The following is a 25033-nucleotide window of genomic DNA, read 5'->3' as shown; positions in this document are numbered from 1 at the left end:
ACCCAAGAGTACTGAAAGAATTAACCAGTGTCATAGCAGAGCCACTGGCATGACTGTTTGAGTACTTGTGGTGCTCAGGTGAGTTCCCCAAGGACTGGAAAAGGGCCAATGTAATCCCTATTTTCAAGAAGGGGAGGAAGGAGGATCTGGATAACTATAGACCAGTTAGTCTCACCTCTATCCTTGGGAAAATACTAGGGGGAAAAAAATTGAGGATCACATGTGTGAGAGTCTAGTGGTTCATATAATGCTGAAGGGCAGCCAGCACAGGTTCATAGCAGGTAGATCCTACCTGACTAACGTCATTTCTTTCTATGACCAGGTCACAAAGCTTAGATGCTGGTGTTGAGGTAAATATAATCTATTTGAAATTTAAGAAGGCCTTTGCACAGTGTCACAGAGCACCAAGGTGCCCTGCTCTTAGAGGGGCAGAAACTGCCAGAGGAAAAGCTTTTTAGTAGCTAGGGAGCCCTAGCAGGGAATAGGAGCCCACCTGTGGGTTGCCAGGGCAACTGGAGGGAGCAAATGACCCACACCTGCCAGCGGTCAGCTGCCTGTAGGAGGCAGAGCCTGGCTCTTATAAAGCCCAGGGCTGAGGCCAGGCTGGCAGGTCTCTGCTAGTAGCCAGAGAGGCAGGAGTTTGCTCAGCCATGACAAGAAGCAGTGAGAACCACAAGTACTGCTTGAGCAGAGTTACAGAAGGCAGCTCGGGAGGTTTGAGCCATGGTGTTAAGTTATAGCCAGGTGGCTTCAATTTGTGTTACAGCCTAGGGGCTTGTGGTTTTGCTTTGGCGTTGTTATTTATTAGACCGGTGGTTTGGGTGAGGCTATAGGGGTTGGAGGCGGCCTCATTGGGGACTCACAACAGAGGGTGAGGACCCCAGCGCCTGAGTGGGTGCAGCATACTCATAGGGACCCACAGTGGTGTGGGGGCCCTAGCGCCAGTGAGGGCGCAGCGTACTCAGGGGGAACCCACAGCCATGTGTAGACCCTGGTGCCAGTGAGGGCGCAGCTTACAGGGTGCTTAGACCCCAGCCCCAAAGAGGGAGCGTTTGAGAAGCCCCAGTGCGGGCGTAGCGAGCCCTAGAGAGGGGCACTTTGGAGAAGCCCCAGTGCGGGCGTAGCGAGCCCTAGAGAGGGGCAACTTTGAGAAGCCCAAATTGGGCACAATGAGCCCCAGGAAGGGGCAGCCTTTTTAAGAAGCCCTGTGCAGGCGTAGCAAGCCCCAGAGCGGGGCAATGATTGAGAAGCCTAGTGCGGGTGTAGCAAGCCCCAGGAAGGGGGCAATATTTTAGAAGCCCAAGTGTGGGTATGATGAGCCTCAGGGAGGGGGCACTATTGAGAAGGCCCTGAGAGAGGGCGACAGCATCGAGAAGCCCAGTGCGGGCGTGACAAGCCCCAAGGAAGGGAGCAGCATTTTAGAAGCCCGAGTGTGGGTGCAGAGAGCGCCCCAGAAAGGGGGGCATTATCGAGAAGCCCCAGTAAGGGCATAGCAGGCCCCAGGAGGGGGCACTATTGAAAAGGCCCAGACAGGGGGCAACAGCGCAGAGAAGGCCCCGAGAGAAGGCGACAGCACAGCGAAGGCCCGGAGTGGGCAAGTAGAGCCCCAGGAGGGGGCATCAGTGTACGGAGAGAGACAAACCAACGTCTATCCCATCTGCAAGGCTTGGGGTGTGGTATCAGGGGTGGTTGGAGCCACGCATAGCCCATAAGGCTAGAGTGCCCCGAAGCACCCATTTGTGCTAGACAAGACCCACGAGGGGTCCAGGAGTCTACGTGTCCAAGAGGGCATAAGGCAGCCTCCCAACTTAACTTAAGATCAAAGACGTGGCGGGCAAGAATAGAGGGTGCCCTTGGGCTGACTTGACATAGAGGGGGCCTCAAGGAGATCACGGCCCTCCTACAGGACTCTGCCGTGACACACAGTTTATCCTATTCTTATAAACAAATTGAATGGTTGTGCCATACAGAGATGATTACAGAGTCATGTGGATGGTAAATTGTCTTAAAGGTCATATCCAGAGTTTTGGTGGACAGGTCGGTATTGATCTTGAAAGATGTGGGCAGTGGGGTCCCCCCCAAGGCTTGGTCCTTGGACCAGTGCTGTTCAATATCTTCAGCAGCAACCTGGATGAGGGCATGGAAAGTATTCTGTCCAAAATTTGCAGATGACACCAAACTATGGGGTGAAGCAAATACACTGATGGGAAGAAACTGAATCCAGGAGGACCTGGACAGGTTAGAGAAGTGGGCAGAGAGCAACAGGATACAGTTCAACAAGGACAAGAACAAAGTGCTACACCTAGGGAGAGGGAATCACCAGCACACCTATAGGCTGGGGGATGACCTCAGCAGCAAAACAGCAGAAAGAGATCCAAGTCGTTGTCGACTCCAAGATGAACATGAGTCAATGTGACAACAAACAATGTTGCTGTTTTGCATGTGCCAGCCCCAGTCCTGATCAACCAGACATAGCGCTCTCAGGTTGCATGATGTTTCTGAAACTAAATGGAACAGTGCCCAAATCCTCAGAGAGAGAAAGAGAAAGAAAAAAAAAAAAAAGGTGGGGGGGAGGGCAGGTAATGATTTTAGCCCATGGTCCACATAGGGAGTTTTGGTGAGCTGTCATGGACCAGGTCAGTACCTAACCACCCCCAGCTAGTGCAATAGCTCACAAAAACTCCAAGCAGTCCCATCCCATTCACCTGGCTGCATGGGTCCCAAGGGCAGGAGGACCAGCTCCAGTTACTATGGCTAAGGCTGCCACATATGCATTAGCTAGTTGGGACTGAGGGACCCACCACAGGCCAGGCAAAACCCCTCAGTGGTCTGGATCGATTCTGTGAGCTGTACTTTGCTTAACCCTGCTTTAAGAGCTTAGTGTGTAGACTGAACCCAAAAAGGTGACAGGACTGGGCTTCTCAAAAGGTTCAGTCATAACTATAGAAGCCCACTTTTATTTTTTTTAATTTTTTTTTTAAAGCAGCCTATCACTTAAAACACTCATTCAGGAAATGGCAGACCTAGAGTCTAGACCCTGAAGACACATCCCACATTTCTCACCTCCCGTAAGTGTGTCTTAACCTCTTAGCCATCAGTTAGACATGATAGCACTCACACCCACTGAATTCATCATGAACAAAGAAAACAAGGTTAATGAGGCCATTAAGTGAGAATACAAGGTAGGGGATAGGTGAGAGGGCATTCTGGGTTTCAGCCTTTGCTCCCACCTTAACTCATGCATTTAACATTAAACAGTCATTGGATTTCAAACAAGACAATATCCAGGAAGCAGAAACTGGAGTCCAGAAATCTTTGCTCCCAGCTAAATTCCCTAATCAAGAGACTACATTCATGCCCCTTAAGGTATTTCCTCCTCCTGGCCCCACACATCTTGCATTCTTTTCTTCACAATGGCTCAGTTGCAACAGAAGGGTTAGAGAGCACACCTCTACACACCCATTCTATAGCTTAGCAGTGAGGGTACTTTTTTGAGAGGAGGGAGATTTGGGTTCAAATGCCCGTTAGACTGAGAAGGGCAGTAAACCCTAGACCTCCTGCTTCCTAGCCTAGTGATTAGACCACTTACCTATTACATGAAAGGTGACCCTGACCATTACTTTCTACTTGACTGTGCTTTAAAAAGAAAAATAACAAGTGCTGCTCCAGTCTTTGAGAGCATTGTAGGCATCTATTCTTGGGAGGGGGGGGTGGAAGGAGGGGAAGGGGGAAGAAGGCTCCAGGTTTTACATCCCATATTACCCAAGTTAGGCTTCTAAGCTCAAGAGAGGGGATAGTATTGTAGAAGCATGCCTGCATTTAAACCTTTCCTCCTGGTTAGATCAGAGTCTTAGAGTGATATAAGATCCTTCTAAGGGTGCTGCAGGCTTCCCCTCAATATTAGGAAACACCTATCCATGATTCACAAGACAAACCCAGAGATTTCAAATACGAATCCACAGTGTTAAAAACACTCTGACTTATGTTCTGAGTTCTTCACAACAGAATTCCTCTATTCTTTTGCAGTAAAGACTGAAAAGTAAGAGCTGACCCTTCCCCAAAGGGTACCTCAAGTCTAAAAAGGTTGAGAACTACTTGGCTAGGTCTAGGTGGCTTCTCACTCTGAACTCATGCTTTTTGGATCATCTTTCTGAGGCACTGAACTCTTTCCATACATCATCTTGGGCATCCACACTCCCGAGTGGGCTTTGGACAGCCAGTGCCTGAATCTTTAACAGGATCTAGTCCAAAAGATAACAATACGTATCATCAGGGAGTGTGTCACAGTGAGAATTTTTTAAAAGGACAATTCCTTGTTAGTAAAAAGCCTGACAACACATTGAGTTTCTCAGATTTACATTGGGTCTGAATTTGCCTTTAAGGTTTACAATATTTCATACCCTGAAAATTTCTAAACACTACAAAATTGTTAAAGTACGTGAAGAACGTAAACTAGGTTATTGCTGTTAAGATCAGCTTTGTCTTCTCACAGATAATTTGACTCTAGCATTATGCTGCAGAAAAAATAGGGTTCTCATTCATAATAAAAGGATAACAAATTTTAATAACCATTTTAAAATAAATCTAGCTAAAGCATAATAAGGATCAGACTTTCCACACTCATCTAAAGACTACCCTCTAAAACACAGTAAAATACATTTTTGTAAGCATTTTTGAAATAGCCGATTATTTAAGAAAAAAGCAACTTTTAGGAAGTTTGAGGATTAGAAACTATTTTAACTTATCAGGTCACTGGTTAAACACTGCAGTAATTCTCCAAGTCTAAAACTCTTGAAAAGAAGCGTTTCAGTTTCATAAATAATTTTCAATCAAGTGATTAATCTCTTGATTATTTTTAATTAGAATTTGCTCAATGTACATTATTTCCACTACTACCATAGGTAATAAATTATTTATGCCCTTAGTATTACATGACTCACAGAGTTGATGAATGGCTTATTTCAGAATGACTAAACAATCCATCACTTTTTTAGTATGAAAAGGGCAAAGTGTAGTGGAAGCCTAATAAATTTACTAAAGAGTGTCTGTGTACAGGGGGAAATTAAACAAATTAAATTAAAATTTCAGTTGCACACATGACTAAGCAGAAGACTGTTCCCAGGGTACCAGAGGTTAATAATAAGTTGCAGTGAGTCTGATGTACTAATTGCTTCTGGAAATGCCTTGAGCTAACAACTGCAGGCAAGGTATTTTTTTTTTTTTGTCTGTTTTGGTTTGGTCATTCAGCGTATGGACCAGGAGTTCCCCAATACCCTCTCGGAAGGTATGTCTGGCACTTTTTACCACACTACTCATCCCATTGATGCAGGGTCTCAAGTAGCCTTACTCCTTTAAGCCTATACTTCAATTGTTTAAAATTAACTTTAGGGAGATCTAACACTGCTTTTTATGCTTGGACATGCTGGTGTGACAGCTCAAACACAAGAAAGGTTCCACCCAACAGTTCCATCGAACAATCTTTGGAGTAGAAGCCATTTCCTCTGATACAGAAACACCAGAGACAATTCAGTTCACAGAATAAGTGCTGCTCTTCATTCTATACGTCACTGCATCCCAACCCATAGCTCATAAGTAACACACTCAGAGCCACATGGTATTTGGCTTTCCACAGATACCTGTTCTTCTAGACTGTCAGGGAGTACAACATATGAAGTTACCTGCAGCACATTACTTGCTCAGTACTCTTACCCATGGGCCAGTAAAGATTGGGCATCTCTGCTGTGTAGGGATTGGGAGGACTATGTGTTGTATCTTCATCTTTCTAAAGACAAGGGAATCTACACAAGCAACTGGAGTCAAGGAGAAGCACAGAAAGGGCAAATTGATTGCAACTCCAAAAATAGATAATTCAAGAGTTCCTGAATAGCACAGTTATGAATGGAAGAAAAGAAATCATGTGGCAGGTAGAGAGAGCTTAGCTTCCTACAAGAGTCAATATTTTGTTGTGGACTAAGACATCAAAAACTGAGTAAAGTCTCAAGTTGTCTTGCTTCTTTTTCCAGCCACTGGATCTTGTAATACCCTTTCCTACTAGATTAAGAAGCCCTACCTAAAAAAAAAAAAAGAAAACACACAACACTATATACACTTTTACTCTATAGGCACTTGCAGACCATGGTCTAGTCACCACTCAACTTTATTCCAAATAGACTTAAGAAGCTCCATTTATTCTGTCATTGTAAAACATGATTAGAGGGCCTTTCTTCTCTCCAAAAACCTTACAAACTTTTTGAAATTGATACCAGAACTGAACACCCTATTCCAATTACAGTTTCAATAGTGACAGAGACAATATCAGCTCTCTTCTCTTTCATAAAACTATCCTATTCATACAAATCAAAAGAGGAAATAGGTGCACGTTAAGTAATTTCTACATGGAAAACCTCTTTTTACATCAAAATAATGGAGTATACCATAAGCATCAGATTCTACTACTTTTATTCTGGTTGAGTAGCACTTTACTACTGGAGTACACCAAATAATTTGCATTGAAGGATAATGAAGTAATGAGGAATAAGCAGCATTGATATAGAGAACAAATCTTGCTTGATTGCTTTTCTGACAAAAGTGGAAGATAAGCAGTTGAAGGAGAAACAGTAGATGTAATAAAAGGTATTTGGATTAAAGAAAATATTTGGTAAGGACCACACCAAAAGTCTCTCTCCAAACTGAAGTGGGTTGATCAAGCACGAACCACAGGGTATAGCAGAGAACAAGTTAATCACTTAAGCAGAGAGGTCCAGACTTCTTAATAGCAGCAAGGCTTTATCAACTGGTAGTCAACCTATCAGCCTCTGTTCTACCCTCCTGAGTATGGCAGGAGCCATTCTATGAAAGGAGGGCTAAGAAAATAATAGATCCTGGGGAAAGATGCTGTAGCCTGTTGTTTCATTATCTTTCATATAGCAGCCCTGGGACAGGCTCTCTATCACTACATCCTCTGGAGCCACTTTACTAGGGAGTCACCCAATCAGAAGACAGCAGTCAGAGCATCTTCCCTCCTCCCCCCCCCGCACCTTCTAGACAGGGGGGCAAGTAGCCCATACATTCCCCAGAACAAGTGCAACTCATGGACTTGTGTGTGGGTTCAATGGCCCTACAGCTGACAACCCCTGGCTCCGATGATATAAGTGGCATCTTCAGGCCCCTGTCACAAGTTTCTGCCATATTCACTGGCTTCTCATCACAACATCTGAAAGTCTCTGGTTTGGTTCTGTAAAGATTCAAAAAACACAGGAAACTTAGTAGAATAGATCAGACCCATGGCATAACTATAGTAACTCACCTCCTACAGTGACCAGTTTCAAAGGGTCCTTCAGGTAAAGGTACAGAGGTATAACAGGGCAGCTCTGCAGAATGGCAGTGCATTGGGTAGTACTGGCTGCTATGCTGAAGGTGTACATGTCCCTTGCAGCTATTGGATAGCCTTCTCCAAGGGAACAAACCGCCCCCCCAACAAGCCAAGAATACCCACACACAATCCCCTCTTGATTCCCCAGTAGCCAAACAGTTCCTGTGTGAAAAATTATTTCCTTTTATCAGTTTTGCACTGACTACCTTTCAGTTTCACTGGATGTCCCCTCTTTTTACTTATGGAAAAAGCAGAATGAATCCTATAATTGTTTTTTTCATTACCATTTAGTATGTGCTTGCCTCCATAACAGAAGCAGATAAGAGGAATATAGAACTGTGTGTGACCTCCTGTTGCAGGCCACCACATCATATAAGCCCATTCATAACCTGAGTGAGCACTGAGAAGGGGCATGATGAAATAAGAAGGCTTGATCCTTTTAAATTTTCTTCATACAGAAGTTTCCATATTCCTTATCATCTTTGCCAAGTTCTATCCCCTGCTATTTCCAATACCTCCTCCCCAAGATGGAACTAGTCCTCCTTGCTCATCCTTCATGATGAATGCTAAAATATCACCCTTTACTATGCTTTGTTTTCCATACACCAGCACGCACGCATGTAGGCATGTTAGGAAGGGCTATCCATAAGGAAACCAGCGTCTTTATCCAGAGATGGGCAGAAAATGTAAAAATAATTTAAGAATGGAAGTTACTCCCCCCACCCCCCAAGTCCTTTTGGTAGTTCTGCTTTAAAGTCTCTTGAAAGGCCACAAGGTCAGCCATATTTCTGGAACAAGATAATGATTTCTCCATTAGCCAGACTTCTTTACATTGTTAGAAACAGCACCCTTTCAAGTTTTACAGGGGGACCATGGCTGCCCAGATATGACATGCCACAATCACCATTATTTGTTAGATATGCTTATACACTAGCTTGTGACTGGGCTGCAATTAAAGCAGCAGTTCCCGTCTCACTGCTGACCAAAAAGTTGTCTCCATCACCAACATGCTGTCTATTTGTGGTACTTATATGGTCCTCCAATAGCACATCTTCAAAAAATTATCATCCTACCCTCCTCTTGCAGGGAGAAATGCTAATAACCCCATTGGGACATCATAGATGAGACATGCTAAAAGGGACTTCAGGAGGTCACCTAATCCAAATGCTTACCTGAGGTAGTTTAGACTGATCTTCCTACCTCAGATAAAAGTTTTTCTAGCCTTGTACTTAAAAAACTTCCAATGACTAAGATTCCATAATTACCCTCAGCAACCTGTTCCAGCATTCAACTACCCAAATTGTTAGAAAGTTCTTCTTAATATCCACCACAGTTTGCGAGTTGGACAATTTGGACCCATTACTTCTTGTCCTTTCCCTGTAGACGCATACCCAACTGATCAGATTGTTTAGAGAGAGGCTGGTGAAGACTTATGAAACCCCCCTTCATGTGTTTAATTTTCCAACTTAAGCATTCTCCTTTGTTACATTTTCTAGATCTCTGGCCATTTTTGTTGCTCTCTGGACTTTTTCCAAATTCCTCCACATCCTTCTTAAAACGTGGTATGCAAAACTGGACACAGTATTCCAGGTGAGACCTTACCAGTGCTGACTAAAGCCGAAGAATCACTTTCCTCATAGCCTTGTTAGTATATTCCAGTATGCTATTAGCATTTTGTAATAATATTACACTGTTGACTCATATTAAACCCATGTTTCACAATACCTCCCAGATACTTTTTGCCAAGCCTGCAGTGAACCACTCAATGTCCATTTTGTATTTGTGTGTTTAATTGACCTGTCCTAAGTTCAGTACTTGTTCTTTCCATTAAATTTCACATAATTTTTACAATGTATCAAAAACATTTTGAGTCCCATCTCATCCTCTAAAGTTTCTGCCACTCTCAGGCATCCCAGCTTGGTGTCATCTGCAAATTTACCAAGTGTGTAGTCAATTCCATTCTCCAAGTCCATTACAAGCCATACTGGATCCAGGACAGAGCCCTGGAGACCCCACTGATCTGTCTATAGTTCTCCAAGTCCTCCTTCCCTATAATATATTTAGATTCTTTGATGTATATGTTTCTAAGCTCCTAGAAAATAAGTAGGCAATAAGGAACAGCCAACCTAGATCTGGCAGGAGGAAGTCATACTTAACAAATATGATCTACTTATGATATGGTAGGATTTGTGGACAGGGAGATACAAGTGGATGTGATAATGCCTTAGTTTTTTTAAAGCCTTTCCTACCATCTCCTAGGACATTCTCACACATAATATAAGAAAATAGAATAAGGTAGCTGTAGGCTGCTGTTGAGTGGTGCTACAGGGTACCCACCTGTAGGGACCTCAAACCCCACCTGTAAGGACGCATCAGCAAACAAACAAAAGTTAACAGAGGAAAAGGTGGGGGAAGGGGGTGAAAGAGGGGAAGAGGGCCAGGTACCCCTGGATCCTCTTCCCATTCTATTAACTGGGTAGAAGCTCCATTACAGTGCACATAACTGGTTAGATAGATAATCTTGTTCAAAGCGGAGAAGGTATTCCCAGTAAAAACGTGACAGGAACTATAGTTGCCTTTTTCCAATCATCTGGGACCTCACTTGACCTGCATGATTTCTCAAACATAAATAGCCAACAGTTCTACAACCACTTCAGCCAATTTCCCAAGTTTCATCTAGTCCTTCTGATGTCAAAACATCCAGTTTGTCCAAGTACTCTTTCACTACTCTGGGCTCATTATCTTCTCCTCCCCTATCCTTGCTGCTACTTGGGTCTGTCATCTGATAGTTGACCTTTTTTATTGAGAACTGAAATAAATAAATAAATAAAAGAAAAAGAAAAAAAGGCATTAAACACTTCAACTTTCTCTGTATCCTCCATTATTGGCTTCCCCTCCACATGCAGTGAGGGACCTGTGCTTTTCCCAGCCTTCCTCCTACTTCTGATATACTTAACAGAATGTTTTTTGCCCTTTGCTTCCTTTCTGGAAATTTGAGTCACTGAGAAACTAAAACTGAAATTTGCAATAGCACCGAAGTTCGATCCTAAGCCACTAAGAAATAATATAATTTTTTTAGAGCCAGATTTTTAAGTGAGTGACCAAAAACTCCATTTGAGAGTAGATGAGGATTTCCTTCCTACACAACAGGACCACAAGCTTTCCACTGTTCCAAGTGGTTCATCAGTGAATACTGAGCCCTCTTACAAATTAATTTAAATTTACTGACCTCAGCAGACTTTTTCTGCTAATGTTTTATGAACAAGGTTTGCTTGCATGAGGGTTCATACACAAAAGTCATCTCTACATAGATCACCACATGGCCCAAATCTCACTTAAAGTTTCCAGTGAGATTCAGATGGTCTCCAGGCCACATGCTCTTCCTCTGTACAGGGGTAAGTCTCTCTCAGAAATTAAATGCACATGGAACACAAACACTCAGAACAATCCAGTTGACAAGCTGAATGAGTACTCACAGGAACTGCTTCTCCCTCCTCTTGATCAGGTCTGCATAAAGAACAACATGTCATTCTAGTGCAAGTGCCATCTGAGCTATATTTTATGGTTCAATTCAAACAGTACTAACAGTCAGAGTGGCTGAGATACATGCATGTCTAGTTAACTGATTCTGGAAGTCTGTTTCTTTTGCAGGCTAACCAAGCATAATGTCAACATTTCTAACAAATACGAAATTGTGTCTGAAAAGCTGTCAGTAAGGAAATGAAAGAGAAGCCAGGAGGGGAAAAAAACCCCACAGGTACAAGTTAAGCAATGAATTAGAACTTCTGTTTGAGCTAGTAACTGAATATTGGGGCTTTGGATTACAAATTAGCACTGGTGTCAACGGACACTAAAATAAATCACTGGGGTGCCTGTTGAGATAAGATCCTTTGACCCCTAATCACTGGAGCTCCTGATTTCCCACCACTGATTAAGCAGCTCTCACACAGTGAAAACATTAATTCGGCATGAAAAGTGCTTCATTCTGACTCAAAATTATAGAGGTAGGTTCAGAAGGAAGGTGGAAAAAAAACCAGACAAACACATAGGATGAACAAATTACTTGCAATAAACAAGACAGATGGAAGTTTTAAATGATTGAAAGACACCAATGATTCAGAGAATCAATGTCCTGCTCTGATGCACATATCCTGCATTTCCCTCATTAAACCATTCTAGCCAAGTACCTGTCTAACCTGCTCTTTAAAATTTCTAGGAATGGAGATTCCACAACTTCAAGGTAGCCTGTTTCAAAGCTTGATTACCTTCATGGTCAGAAAGTTTTTCCTAATCTCTAGATTAAGTTTCCTTTGCTGTACTTTCAAGCCATTGTTCCTAGGCCTGGGCCCTACAGGCACAGAAAAGAGCCCATGCCCATCCTCTGTACTCACTGTTCAGGTATTTGAAGATTATTGTCAAATCCCCCTTCAGTCTTCTTCTCCAAACTAAGTAAGCCTGGTCCTTTCAGCCTTTCCTCATAAATCATTATTCCCAGGTCCCTAATCATTTTTATTGCCCTGCACTAGACCTTCTTCAACCTGTCCACATCTTTCTTGAAGCATGGGACTTAAAACTAGACACAGTGGCCATGCGTAGATGAAACAAGGGGCATGTGTACATGACACTTTAAAGCAGGTTAAATGCTTTTGCATCATGTTAATGGTGTTGGTGTCTGTACACGTTGACAGCATATTGAACAGTAATTCCAGCAAATTTGCAAATGTAGCAAATTTGGCAGCATGATGTGCCTTAAAAGATTTGGGGTGCAGCAAGCTAAACCTCCTCCAAAGAGTTTTAGTTTAGTTTTCTGCTCTAAAGCCACAGAGCAAAGCACTGGCTTCCATGCAGCTCAGGGACTCTGCAGGAAGCCCGTGTAGGCAGCCTGGCAGCAGCCTGGGAAAGCAGGCTCTGCCTAAGAAACAAAGTAGTGATCTTCCCCCCCTGCCCCGCCACCAGAGCCAGCCTGCTTGAGCTGCGTGGGGGGCTGGTACTTTCCTCTGCGGTTGCAGTGCCCCCTGGGACTGCCCAAGTCAAGTGCCTTTGGGCAGGTGCCACCTGGGGTGGGGGGTGCTGCTGCTGCAGAGGGAAGCTCTATTTCCCCCCTACAGCACAGGGACCACTCCACCTACTGGCAGCTCACCCTCCCCTCCCTGCTGCTGAGGTAGGTACGTTCGTGTGTGTGCATGCATGACATGAGGGTTTAAAGGGCCCCAAATTGAAGCGGAGTTTTTAAAAACCCACCGCTTCGGTTTAAGGCCCGATTTTGTCTACTCATGCCCAGTGTTCCAGGTATTCAGAAGAATCACTTCCTTTGTTTTGAAAGCAACATCCCTGTTAATGGCACCCAGCATGCTGTTGGCTTCCCCCCAAGCAGCACAACGTTGGCTCACATTCAGGCTGCAATACTTCAGAGAGAGACCATGAACTCCTCAGTCTCCATTTGTACATACAATTATTCTGTCCCAAGTGCAAGACTTTGCATTTGTCCTGTTGAATTTCATCTAATTGATTCTGGATTATTTCTCTAGTCTATCCAGGTCATTCTGGAATCTTCCCCACCCCCCTCCCCCAGATCTGTGCACGAAATGAGAGCTTTGCCCCAGGTGCTGAAGTTCCTTGCCACGGTACTGGAGTTTGGGAAAGTACCTCAGACAGAACAAGCCACCAGTAGAATAAGCACTGGTGAAAAAATAGCAGGTGCAATTCCACCCAAATAGCCACATTGGCAGCTAGAAGTCACTGCTGCTTCAGGAACCTAGCTGCCCTGTTACACATCTGAAAGTCAATGACATCTCTCAAAACATACAGGCAAATACCTGAATATGAGCATGTTGCAGCTGCTTAAACAAAATCCTAAGCAGCATTTCCTCGGGGTAATAGTTACAACAAAGACAAATTGCTCTAATGATAACTATATAGGTTTGGGAAATATTATTGTTCTCAGTGTTACTATGTTATATACTAGTTTCACAGAGCCATATGAACCCATGGAATTTCTTTACAACTAATTTTTTTCTGGCATGAAGTCACTTCATTACACTAATTGGGAAAACAAAGCAGATAGAAAACTCAACTTTTAAAATGCTTAACAAATCGCCATGCCTTTTAAATGTATTATTATTGTTTACCTCTTACAAAAACAGTACTTAATGTGTTTGTGTACCTTCAATGTCCTTGGAAATATGGTAGGTGTCACTGGTTCATCACTGAGCCAAGCGTTGTACTGCTGAGTCTATGTAGCAGGAATCACTGTATCTTCATTTCATCACCACCCTTGCGCCCAGAGTAGAGGTGAACAGGCACATAGGTAAACACTAGAAAATGTGCATGGGAGCAGCAGGGAACTGAAAAGGAAATGCAAAGCACCCACAGAATATGTAGCCCTCATTAAATATTGAGGAGCGTCTGAAAAGACATTTGCCCACAACACTCACTTTCTAGCATTAAAAAAAAAAAATGCACAACCAAACACTTCCCACTCTACCCTTAAGTTTTGCCATGTGAAGTTATGCAGAATGTTTCATTTGTGATTTTCCATTTCTGAATCTTTTGCAATTTTCTGCTACAACAGCTTTACCCGTGATGTTGCAAGGTAAAGTACCTTTGCTGAAAATTGTGTAGATAAGTGCACACTATAACTATTGATTTAAAAAAAAAAAAAAATCATTAAGCAGAAGCCAGAAAAGATGATTTAGCTCAGTATGGAGTGTTGACTTCAGAAATCATTTACGTCTGATTAGCCACCCTATCTTTTCTATTTGTTTTCAGTGGGGCTGCACATTGGACACAGAGCAAGGAAGAGGTTTATAGACAATCTGGTGGTTAGTAAGGGTTGCTGTCAAGAGCCTTGCCCTACAGTATTTTTTTCATTGTATCAGTGAGCAAGTGTCCTGGCTGTTATCATTATCTATGCTCCAGTACACATGCTGGCAAGTCTGATATAGCATGGGTATCACTAGGCATAGTTAAAAGAAGGGAAAACAAGACTGGGGCTCTCTCTGGCCTTTCAGGTCTCTTTGTTTTCTACTTCAAGGCATGATTTCCTGTTATTAGGCAGCTTAAGTTTAGGATACATTTATCCAAGTACTAAGAATCTCCCAACTATTTATTTTGACTTTTGCTCATCAGTGAAAGATACACAATGGCAGCCCTGAAGACTTATGCTTCCTATATTGTGTGCATTTGTGGTACTAAGAGTCAGAACTGGGATGAAGGCCCATCAAGCCAAATGCTGTACAGGCACATATCGAGAACCCATCAGCTACTTACAGCCGGAATGATCTAAGTTAATCAGAACTAAGGGTGTGTTAGTTCTAGAGAAACTGAAGCAAATAAATTAAGAGTATGGTTTTCAGAAGTGCCCTGCTTCCCTTAATATACATAAGGTCACCCAACAGGTCTTTGGCAGAGTTGTGACTCGAATCCAAGCCTTCCAATCCTCAGCCTCATTCTCCCACTGCAAAGACATTATCTCTGTCCTCTAATTGTTTCTGCTTGTTTTTGCTTTTTGAAAATCAGCAAAGAACAAAAACCAAAAAATTTATACATCTGACTAAAGCAGTGGCACAGGCTTTTCCAGAATACCTTGGTCTCAGGTCCCAGTCCTAGTGGAGAGAAACCATTTCTGTACCTGTTCAATATCTGGATTCTAGTGAAGTTACCAAGAAGGGAGACAGTTGGTTTTGGCTTGAGAGCCTATGCAGTAGGAACTTGGTCTCACGCAAGCCACTGGAAAACTATGAAGTTAGATTTGCTTGCACTATCCTAGCCAGATTCATTCGGGAAAATGTGGGCTTGCTTCCACTGTACATTAGAGACCCTCAAGGCCAAGCCTCCACAGAGGAATGTGGAATGTCTCCAGGTAGGATAAGTGTTAGTTGAATGCGAGGGTTGCGGGACAAGGGAGAGAAAGTCAGCATAAAGGATCTTCTCTCAGATTCATTCTGGCAATTAGGCCTCCAGGGAAGTACCTGATCTAGGCAGGAAGGTACTGAAGAGCAGTCCAAGATAGAGCTGTAAGGGAGAGATACCAGTACAAGGACCAGGATCAAGCTGGCTAGAGACATTTTAGTGCAACTGTATTTCACTTAAATGATTCATTAAACTGAGTCATTTCTGCCAGAATTTTATTTCAGAAGAACAGAAAATATTTCTGACAATGTGGAAATTTCCTGTTTTGGCACTTAGAATGAAATGTTTCAATTTATGTTTTGAAATTACTTGGTTGCAAATTTAAATTGTACACTATCATACAATATTTAGAAAGCAAGCATAAAGAAGCATTTTGATTTTGTCTAACTGAAGTTGTTTTTATCAAGCCAAATCCAAGTCTGGAAATTTTCCTTTGGAGAATTTTAAAAGCTCTGGTTTTCATTCCAATTCCAATTCAAGCCAAAATTCAAAATCTAACAAAGGGAGACTTCCATCCTAGGTGCTGCTCTAGCCAGGAGATCACTAAAGCACCAGTGTCAGTTCAGTTTCAGACAAGAACTCAAACTTAAATATTTCACCAAATTGAGCCTGCAGACATTTTGAAGTTACTCTTAACAAACATTTTCATCATTCTTTACCAGTGTCCACCTTCAGGCAAACAGACATTTCTTATTTAAGCAGCTTTCCAAAGAGCAGCTGAATTAGAAACCAGCATTATGCTGGCAGCATAGTATGCCCTGAGAAAGAAAAATAACCCTATGCTGTGTTACTGCACATTTGCTCAGGCTTCAGTGGCAAAGAAGAAGAAAAAACACTGAGTGTTTTCACAGTCTCCCAAAGTAGAAAAGCAAAAGTTACAGCTGGGAAAACAGGAGGCTTGGACCCCAACTCCTCCTTACCCAATTCAGCTTCTCCAAGCTCCCAAATGCAAGCCTGCAGGGATGGTGCTTGAACAAGTTCCAGATAGTAACCCTCAGTTTGGACTCCTGCCTGTCTAGGAACAGGGCCTGAACAACTTATATCCTGTTGCCAGAGACAGTTTCACACTTATTTGCCCAGCCATTAGAAAAATCAGTCAGAAAAGGGTCATACACTATTGCTCTTCTATCAGGCCAGAAGTTAGGCAGACTGGACAGGACATGGACTAAGACAGTGGTACCTAAACTTTTCCCTTGCCATGTGTTGGATGGGCAGTGCCCTATCCATCCAGGAGCCAGATCTGGCTAATGGCCCCATCTGGGGCCCAGGATGGGAGTGTAGGGACCATCCAGCCCCACAAATGAAAAGGGAGCATGATCCAGTCCCAACCCAGACCCATGGGAGAAACAGGGTGTGGCCTGACCACACAGGAGGAAGGGGGCATAGCCCCCTTGGGGTTTGGGAAATTTGTTTCCATATTAATGGCCACTGCTCCCCCACTGCCAAATTTCCCCAATGTGTGGGAAGCCCTGCAGGCCAGATTCCAAGGCTCTGCTGGCTACACCCATCCCTTAGGCCAGAGGCTGAGGATCTATGGACAAAGACATCACCCTGTTTCCAGGTATAATTACATTTTTGGGAGCTCCTACAGAGGAGCTCAAATATGTCCCTTCCCCAAATTCAGACATGTTCCCTAAATCACAAAACACCTTTTGGAGAAGGATGCCTCACAGAAACTCTGGATCGCTGAGTGTACTGAAAGAGCCTTGGCTTAAACAAATTTAAAAAATTGTCTCTGCATATACAACTTTTTGGACAGAAAGCTCTGAAAGCAGAGCCAATCAATCCTATTTCCTCAAAGAGAGAAGCCTCAGAAAGGTTTTTATTGACCACAAAAAGAGTTTTCTCCTCATACTCATAAGAGCAACCCAGATGCTGCTAACTGGACTCAGTTGCATCCCATCAGTCCCAACTCTGATTCTCCATGGGAACTGTTACAGGGTGCCATTGGCAAGTGTCTCTGGGGTTCAGTCCACAGCTGGTCCTGCACTCCTCCTCCTTTATGTACCTGCTGTACCTCTTTGTTAAAGGGACCAAAGAGGTTGCCTTCTCCCATAGGAGAAGATGGGTGAGGTGGTGAGACTAGATCTTAACATCCCAGTCTGCCTTTTCTTACTTAAATCTCTGTTACCCTCCTTCCAAGGACTCAGCTTCTCCAGCCATATTCTCTCTTATTGTCCCTGGATAATGGACTTGTTGCACTCTCTCTTGGGTCTCAAACCCAGAACTTTTAGCTGTACTAGCCAATAAATTAAGTCCTAGGCCAGGCCTATGGGCTGCCCTTTTGGAGCCTAGGCCTCAGAGCAAGTACGCTCTGTTCTAATGTGAGCTCAGAATTGATCCAGAGTTAGTCACCAGAGTATCATTCCTTGGCACAGCTATGCAGTCTCCTTATTTCCCTTATAACTGCACCAGGTCCACCAGCTGTAATCAATATATGTTTAACAGAACTGCCTCTCCTCTGGGTGACAGAGTCCAAAACACAAAACTTAACCACCTTGACCTAAAAGGTAACAAAAAACAATCTATCTTACCATGGCTGAGATCCTCGGGTCCACTGCTTTCCTGTTGCTGGGATGCCTCCCCTTTCCCTCTTCCAGGCTCTCCTCTTTTTCTGCTTACTGCCTGGGACCAGTCTTTATGCCCCCACACCCTTCCCCTTTGTTAATTAACTGACCCTGCATGGTCAGGCTAGCACAGGATGCTTGAAGTTTCTGATCAGGGTGAGTGCAGCTTGATGACAGCTGTGTCTCTTTGCCCTCCTGTACCAGTCTCTCGCTCCTTCTGGGTTGGCAAGTCCTAGTTTTCTGAATCTATTTCCAGTAACAGGGGAGCAACCCCCTGTTACAGGAATGTACCTCAAAACTTCTAAGCTATTGTTAGGCCACCTTTTACAGTCACCAACAGGAGAGAGGCAGCAAGGCAGTAAGGTCAACTTCAGGGGGTCTCCAGGCCCCATATATCACTCCACTGTAACCCCTGAGGGACAGAAGCAAACACAGGGCAATATCCAGATTTGGTCAAGTACAGCAGCATTGACAGCCCTATGCAATCAAGAACTTAAAAAGTCATGATGCTGGCTTAAAAAAAAAAAATCAAAAGATTTCCTAAAATAACAAATTGGTGCAGTCTTTTCTTTTCCTTTTGGCTTCTGACGCCTTCAGGGGGAACTGCCCAGCCTCCCACGAATCATACCTGAACCTTTGAGGGTTCAATTCAGCCTTAAAGATACATAATCCATTACATCCTACCCCTGGGAAACTCCAAAGGAACACCACAGCCTCTGCATTGCCCCAGTAGAGGGAGCTACCCTCCCAACCCCACTCAGATACCGTCTTAACCCTCCTATGCAGTTCACTGGGCATCTGCTCATCTTCCCAGTCTAAATGCTATCCAGCCTGCTCACATTGTGAAACAATAGCCATTTTGCTGTTTCACAAAACAGTAGGAGCCATCTTTATTTAGGGCAATCACAATCAGCTCTGGAAATGGTAGCCATTTTGCAGGCTTCATTCTTATTATTTGAATAGAAGCTGGCAGTCATTTTGAATAAAGAAAACTGGTAGGTTAACAGTCTTTGATTGTGTTTCCATTGAACTTGGTAAAATAGACCAAAACAAACTTGTGGCTGTTATAATAAAACCACTAGAGTTGGAAATGCTTATATGGTGAGCAGAATTAGAAGTAGACCTGTACTGGGAAAGTGTGTTGTGTTAGAAAATGCAGTAAGATGCCCATTAGGCACTAACAAACTATTAGATTCTCAATTTTTTCTTATAATGGACAGGTGCCCTTCTTAGCCACAAAGAGCTAATGTGCTGTATACTGCATTACTCATATAGGGTTTATTTAGAAGTTTATAAAATAATAACATTTACTAAAGCCCTAAAAGACTGACCGCACAATTGCACAGTCCACCCAGGAATTATCCAATAAAGCCCATCTTCAATCCAGAAATTTCCTAGACCTTTCCTTAAGAACTGCCTATATTTTAGGATACCATATTTTTAAACTCAAAACTAGGGTGACATCTTCCATGTCTAAGAAGAGTTATGAAGCCATAGAGAAGACAGAGGCAGGACACTCTCCTCTTGAAGTCAGGGTATTATACAGTTAAGACTGGAAGATTAATGGGGCCAGGAGGAGAAGGTGTAAGACAAAGGGTGAGTTTGTATCCCAGTGATTTTGGCACTTATCTCACAAGCAGATCTTCATGTTCTGCCCTCTGTACTCAGCATTTTCCATTACACAGACAGTGAAGAAAATGGAAACCAATCTCAAAAGCAGACACCAGAACTGAGGACTCCCTGCTCTTAAGTGGGCACATATAGATGAGACACTTTACTGTGCATTAGACTAATCTGATGTGCAGTAAAGCATCACCATCTACACATGTGTGGCAATTTCTGTGCATGAGATCAGTATAATGTGCTGTTTGATAGTAATGACAGATACAAGTACTAGAAAATGGTATATTAAACTAATGCACCTCAGCACACATGTAGACACTGACATCACGCTGCCTGCTGGGGCTATAGGGACCTCTGGCCTGACCCCTGGGGCCTGTGCCAGCATCTGCATGCTCCGTGGGCTCTGTGCGCCAGTGCTGTGAGCACATGCTAGGTAGGGTGACCACCAATCCCTAATTAGGCAGGACAGTCCTGAAATATAAACAATAAGTCCTGGTCCCAGGCTGAATGACTCCAGGACACCATTTGTCCTGGATTCCCATCGACACACTCAACTATCACCCCAGTATTGTGTGCAGGAATTCAGGTTTTCTATTTGCCATGGAAAAATGTAGATTTTCTCTTTTAAGGAGAAAAATTGATTGGGCCACTGAGAGTAAGAGCAAGGCCTCATACAAGCAGGAACGAGACACACTGGGCTCATCTACATGTGCAATTAATGCACCTGAATTTATTGGGCAGTCTGTTGTGTTCTGGAGGGAAATAAAGGTTGGTGTTTGCTGAAAACAGCCCATATTGCATGTGATCTTGGGGTTGCCCCGTGGGCCTGAGATCTAAGGGTGGCTACCCAGGCACCCAACTACAGGGGGTAGAGGAGGAGGTGGGCAGCAAGTACCTTGCAGGCATGGTGCTTTGGCCACAACTGCCAGGGGGAGGGCAAGGAGCATCCATGGTGTGTTGGCCACAGGCTCCCAAGACACCATCCTCTGCCAGCCTGAGGCTGCCCCCAATGTCCTTTGCCAGCCCAGGGCTGGCACCCAGGCAGCTGTGGCTGGAGCCTGGAGTTCCCCCTGGCTGTTGCAGGGAGGCAGAGCAGGATAGGAACAGACCTGGACTTGACTGCTCCTGTTGGGTTAAATTTGCTCCCAATAGGGTCACAAGTGTAGACACGTGACCAGGTTTAGTTTAATGCACCTGAATTTACTGCCCAGTAAATTCAGGTGCATTAATTGCACATGTAGATGAGCCCAGTGTGTCTTGTTCCCTCTTGTACCTGACCTTGGTCTAACTCTTAGCAGCCCAATCAATCTTGATTTTTTTTTGCACAGTGGGACAGCTTGAGCAAGGTGGATAAAGACTACCTTCCCGGATAGACTATGCTATATCCAAAATATCAAGGGACTCTCCTGTAGAGGAGGGCTCTGAATCCTTTGAGTAGGGAAGAAAAAATGAACCCAGGTGTCCTACTTCCTGGGCAAATACTCTAACGAGTAGCAGTGTGGTACCTTCATCTATGCTTTGAATGAAAATGATAGCTGCCGCTGTATTTTTGTCTGGAACCCAATCCTGTAGCTCTGTAGTAGGCATGCTCTGAGAAAATATATGCCTGATTAAATGTCCCAGGAGATATACCAGTAAGCCAAAGGATGCCTGCTTTCTAGATCTCAGTCACGACTAGATTTGAAGTAAGTGCTATGTATCAGCAGCTGCTCAGACATGGTAAGTTTGGGGTACTTCTGGACATGTTCAGATGCAGAATTTTAGGCTCCTGAGGAACTATCATTCAGAAGTAACTATTTGTATATGTGGATGAAGCAGCTCTGAACTGGGGTTTTTAGAATTGCAATTTTGGATTCAATCTAAGCCTTGCTTTAGATTCCTGGGACCTTTTTGTCGAGTGGACCTTAGTGCTTGAGTTATCGCCTAATCACTTGTTTCCAAATTCTGCTGAGTCCATCTTGGACAAAAGAAGCCTAGATATTTTTGAATGATGTAATGGAAAACCAGGGCATTTCAGGCATCCTGAAAAAAAAATACTTGGAGCATAGAGAAGTAATTTGAAAAACAGTACACATGGTCACTTTGGCACAGTGTTTCTCAACCTTTTTAGACTCAAGGGACCACTTGTTAGACTCGAGGCAATCCTTGGAAAATGCCAGCTCTTAGCTTTCACTAGTTTGTGATGTTGGGAAAATAATAGAGCAATTCTGTTGCAAAGAAGTCCAAAAGACTACAAGCCCGTATGCTTTTGACACTATGGCTTCCTGTTTGAAATCTCTCTATCTTGTGAATCATGTTAGGTGTTTACACATCTAACCATGCAAATGTGAGCAGCACATTGAATCACCCTTAAAAGGAGGAACCCTAGGGTACCATGGCAACTTGTTGAAAATTGCTGAGTCAGCATAAAAGTCTCTCCATGCCCATCCAACTCAATTAGAAGGTAGAAGAGTACTAATGAATCAAATGTGTGGCTGCCATTTCTAAGGCTTTCGGAATTCATTATTTTACCCTGCTATTCTAAGATAGAATTTAGACCCGGTCTTTCAATGTCATTGCTACTGCAAGGCAACAGAAGGTTATTTGTCAAGGCAACTGCATCAAACAAGCAGCAACTCACTGTCCTTTACATCTTTACTGCAGAGCACAATGAGTAGCAGGTGCAGGTACACCCTATAGGTACAGTAAAGGCAAAATGTCCCTGAGCTAGTGTCTAGCTTAGGTCCCTGAACTAGGATCCAGCACCTTCCCCCACCACCTGAAATTAAAGTCTGACAAGCATCCCTAGCAGTCAGCTTCAGGGTACTGCTTTCTGTTTATGCACGTGGCAGCAACGCTGGGAGTGGCCAGATGCAGGTTATACATCTAGTCTAGACAAAGAGACAAAAGCATGTTCCCTCTGTTTGCATGTGGACTTTTTTCCCTGTACATGGCATTTTTAAATAATCTGTATTTCAGAGTTTGGGTACAAAATAATAATAGTGAAAAAGCTTGCAAATCATACAGCTTGTGTTAAAGGGATTTGCCTGGAGCTCCTTTTCATGCTTCATGCTGGCTTCATGCTCCAGTAGCATCTCCTTGAGATCTGTGACATCACAGAATGATACATCCTGGAGCATCCGAATGGAGTTGGTGCTTGCTGATATGTTATCAGGGGGCCAAGAGATAAATAAATAAATCAGAGGATGTAATTAGGTTGTTTATGTGCGAAATAGCCCTCTGAGCTTGGGATTGCACCTGCTGCTGCATTTGATGTAATTTTCCTATTTTTGTTCACCTTCAAGGTTTGGTAAACAAGCAAGAAGATCAAATAAATCACCATCTCACCTTCACATGAAACAGGTGGAAATATCCTTTTAAAAGCTTAGATTTTGTGGGGAAGGGGAATCACCAAACGGTGGCAGTTGCTATATGCCACACTCAATACTGATCCAAATTACATACCCCACCTCCCTCCTGCAGTTGCTGGCAAAGGCCATGCCACCTGAGGGAAGACTGCTATGTTGCCCTTTGCACTAAGCCTTGGAGAGCTTGTATTTAGCCATTCAAATATTCCTTAATTCAAACATTACATAATGTAGTAGAGACAAGATCTTGCTGTGAGCTGGAGCCTGTAGTCAGAGCTATACTTTCTAAAAGGCAAAATGACCTTTACTCTGAACTTTTCCAGTGTTACTGTGAGTTATGCAGTTTGGATCCATGTTTTAGCTGATTTTGTCATGGCACAGAGTCCTACTCGGTATTTATAATTTTGGAGATGCAAATCAAAACTTTGAGAGTAGGAGAGCCCCTCAGTTCTTGTAACTTAGGGGAAGGTGAACCATGCTGCAACCCTGGAGACTAGGGGTGACATTCTGTTCCCTTCTTGGTTGTCCAAGTGTTCAGATTTAGTTGACTAACTGTGACATTTTATTGTTTCCTGGTAATCTACAGGACATTACTGACCTTAACACACCCAGAGGGATTTTGTTTCTGGGTGTATAACCCTGTGCACCTAGTTGACTATATACACAGACAGGTTGGGCAACAAGAGATGAGTGAGAGACCAACCATTTTTCCCCCACCAAAGAGTTTACTAGTAAGGCACTCACCTAGGAGGCTAAATAATCTGCATTGTAAATCCCCTCTCACCCAATGGAGGCCTGAACCTGGAATTTCCTGACCACCTAGGACAACTCCCTAACTACTGTGCCCCTCCTACATTACTCCTTCTGAACATGAACCCCCAGCAGCCAGGGAGGCATGTTAAGAGTAAGTCAGGTGTGTGTGGCTCAGAGAAGTGGCTGTTGGTTTGGATGGGTGGAGGCTTTGGGTTTTTCCCTGGGCCCTTTTTTCCCACTGAGGTATTAACTTATATTGCACTGTCCTCCATCCATCTTTTCCAATGAATATATTAGTGGCTTAGCTTCAAAGGAGCACAGGAGACAGGATTAAAAAATGGTTGATACATGGCATGGCAGTTGTATTGCTGCAAAGGGAAGTGAGTGAAACCTTAGTTCAAATTCTTTCTGGTTGAGATGCCCTATAACTCAGGAACTCTGGTTTCTGAGGTGAGGGCCTTAGCCACTGAGCAGCTGAGTTATAAGGGAGACTGATGTGACCCCTGCCTATTCCTGAGGCTAAATCTGGTAGTTGTGGGTTTTGGCCAACTCCATTTTTCATGTGTCAAAGTCATTTACACATCCACAAAGGTTGTACATACATGGTATACCAGGTACTGCATATGCCTAATCTGTGCTACTACCTAGTTGTGCACACATAGGATCATAAGAAAGTATGGCTGGAAGGGACCTCACAAGGTCATCTAGTCCAGCTCCCCACTCAAAGCAGGATCGTTGCTGACTAACCCACCCCAGCGAAGCATCTGTCTAACCTGCTCTTGAAAATTTCGAAGGCTAGATTCCACAATTTACCTATGTAGTCAGTTTCAATACTTGATTACTTACCTAGTCAGAAAGTTCCTCCTGATCTCCAACCTAAATTTCCTCTGCTGCCATTGCTTCTAATCCCCTATGGTCACAGAGAAAAGCACATCTCCATCCTCTCTAAAATCACCCTTCAGGTATTTGAAGCCTTTTCTTCTCCAGACCAAATGACCTTAGTTCTTTCAGACTTTCATCATAAATCTTGTTTCCCAGGCCCCTAAACATTTTTGTCACCCTGTGCTTGACTGTCCACATCCTTCTTGAAGTGTGGGGCCCAAAACTGGACACAGTACTCTAGGTAATGCGTCACCAATGCTGAATACAGCAGAATAATGACTTCCCTTGATTTGCAAGTGACACTTCTGTTTATACAACCCAGTGTGCAGTTGACTTTTTTTGCAAGACGAGTACACTGTTGGCTCACATTTAGTTCATGGCCCACTGTAATCCCCCAGGTCGGTCCTTTGCAGTAATGCAGCCTAGTCAGCCATTGCCCAGTTTCTATTTGCATTGCAATTATTCTGTCCCAAGTGCAGGACTTTGCACTTGCTCCCATTTGATCAGATGACTGACCCCTGGGGAACCCCACCTGATAGCTCCCTCCAGTTAGTTTTTGAGCCATTGATGTCTACTCA

General features: G+C 43.6%; 1 long non-coding RNA gene across 2 annotated transcripts; it reads right to left on the bottom strand.

The window, feature by feature from the left end:
* Window positions 1–6821: 6821 nt before the first annotated feature.
* Window positions 6822–17887, bottom strand: LOC102372184. 2 transcript variants are annotated; one of them, XR_324963.1, is made up of 4 exons: window positions 17818–17887; window positions 13536–13716; window positions 10849–10879; window positions 6822–7234 (listed from the first exon to the last, which is right to left on the bottom strand). It is a non-coding gene; the product is annotated as an uncharacterized LOC102372184 (long non-coding RNA). The 2 variants fall into 2 exon arrangements; XR_324964.1 differs by lacking the exon at window positions 10849–10879.
* Between the last annotated feature and the right edge of the window lie 7146 nt (window positions 17888–25033).

This window comes from Alligator sinensis, unplaced genomic scaffold (assembly GCF_000455745.1).
Source record: "Alligator sinensis unplaced genomic scaffold, ASM45574v1 scaffold977_1, whole genome shotgun sequence".
Classification (NCBI taxonomy): Eukaryota; Metazoa; Chordata; order Crocodylia; family Alligatoridae; genus Alligator; species Alligator sinensis.
This window is presented reverse-complemented; position numbering and strand designations above follow the sequence as displayed.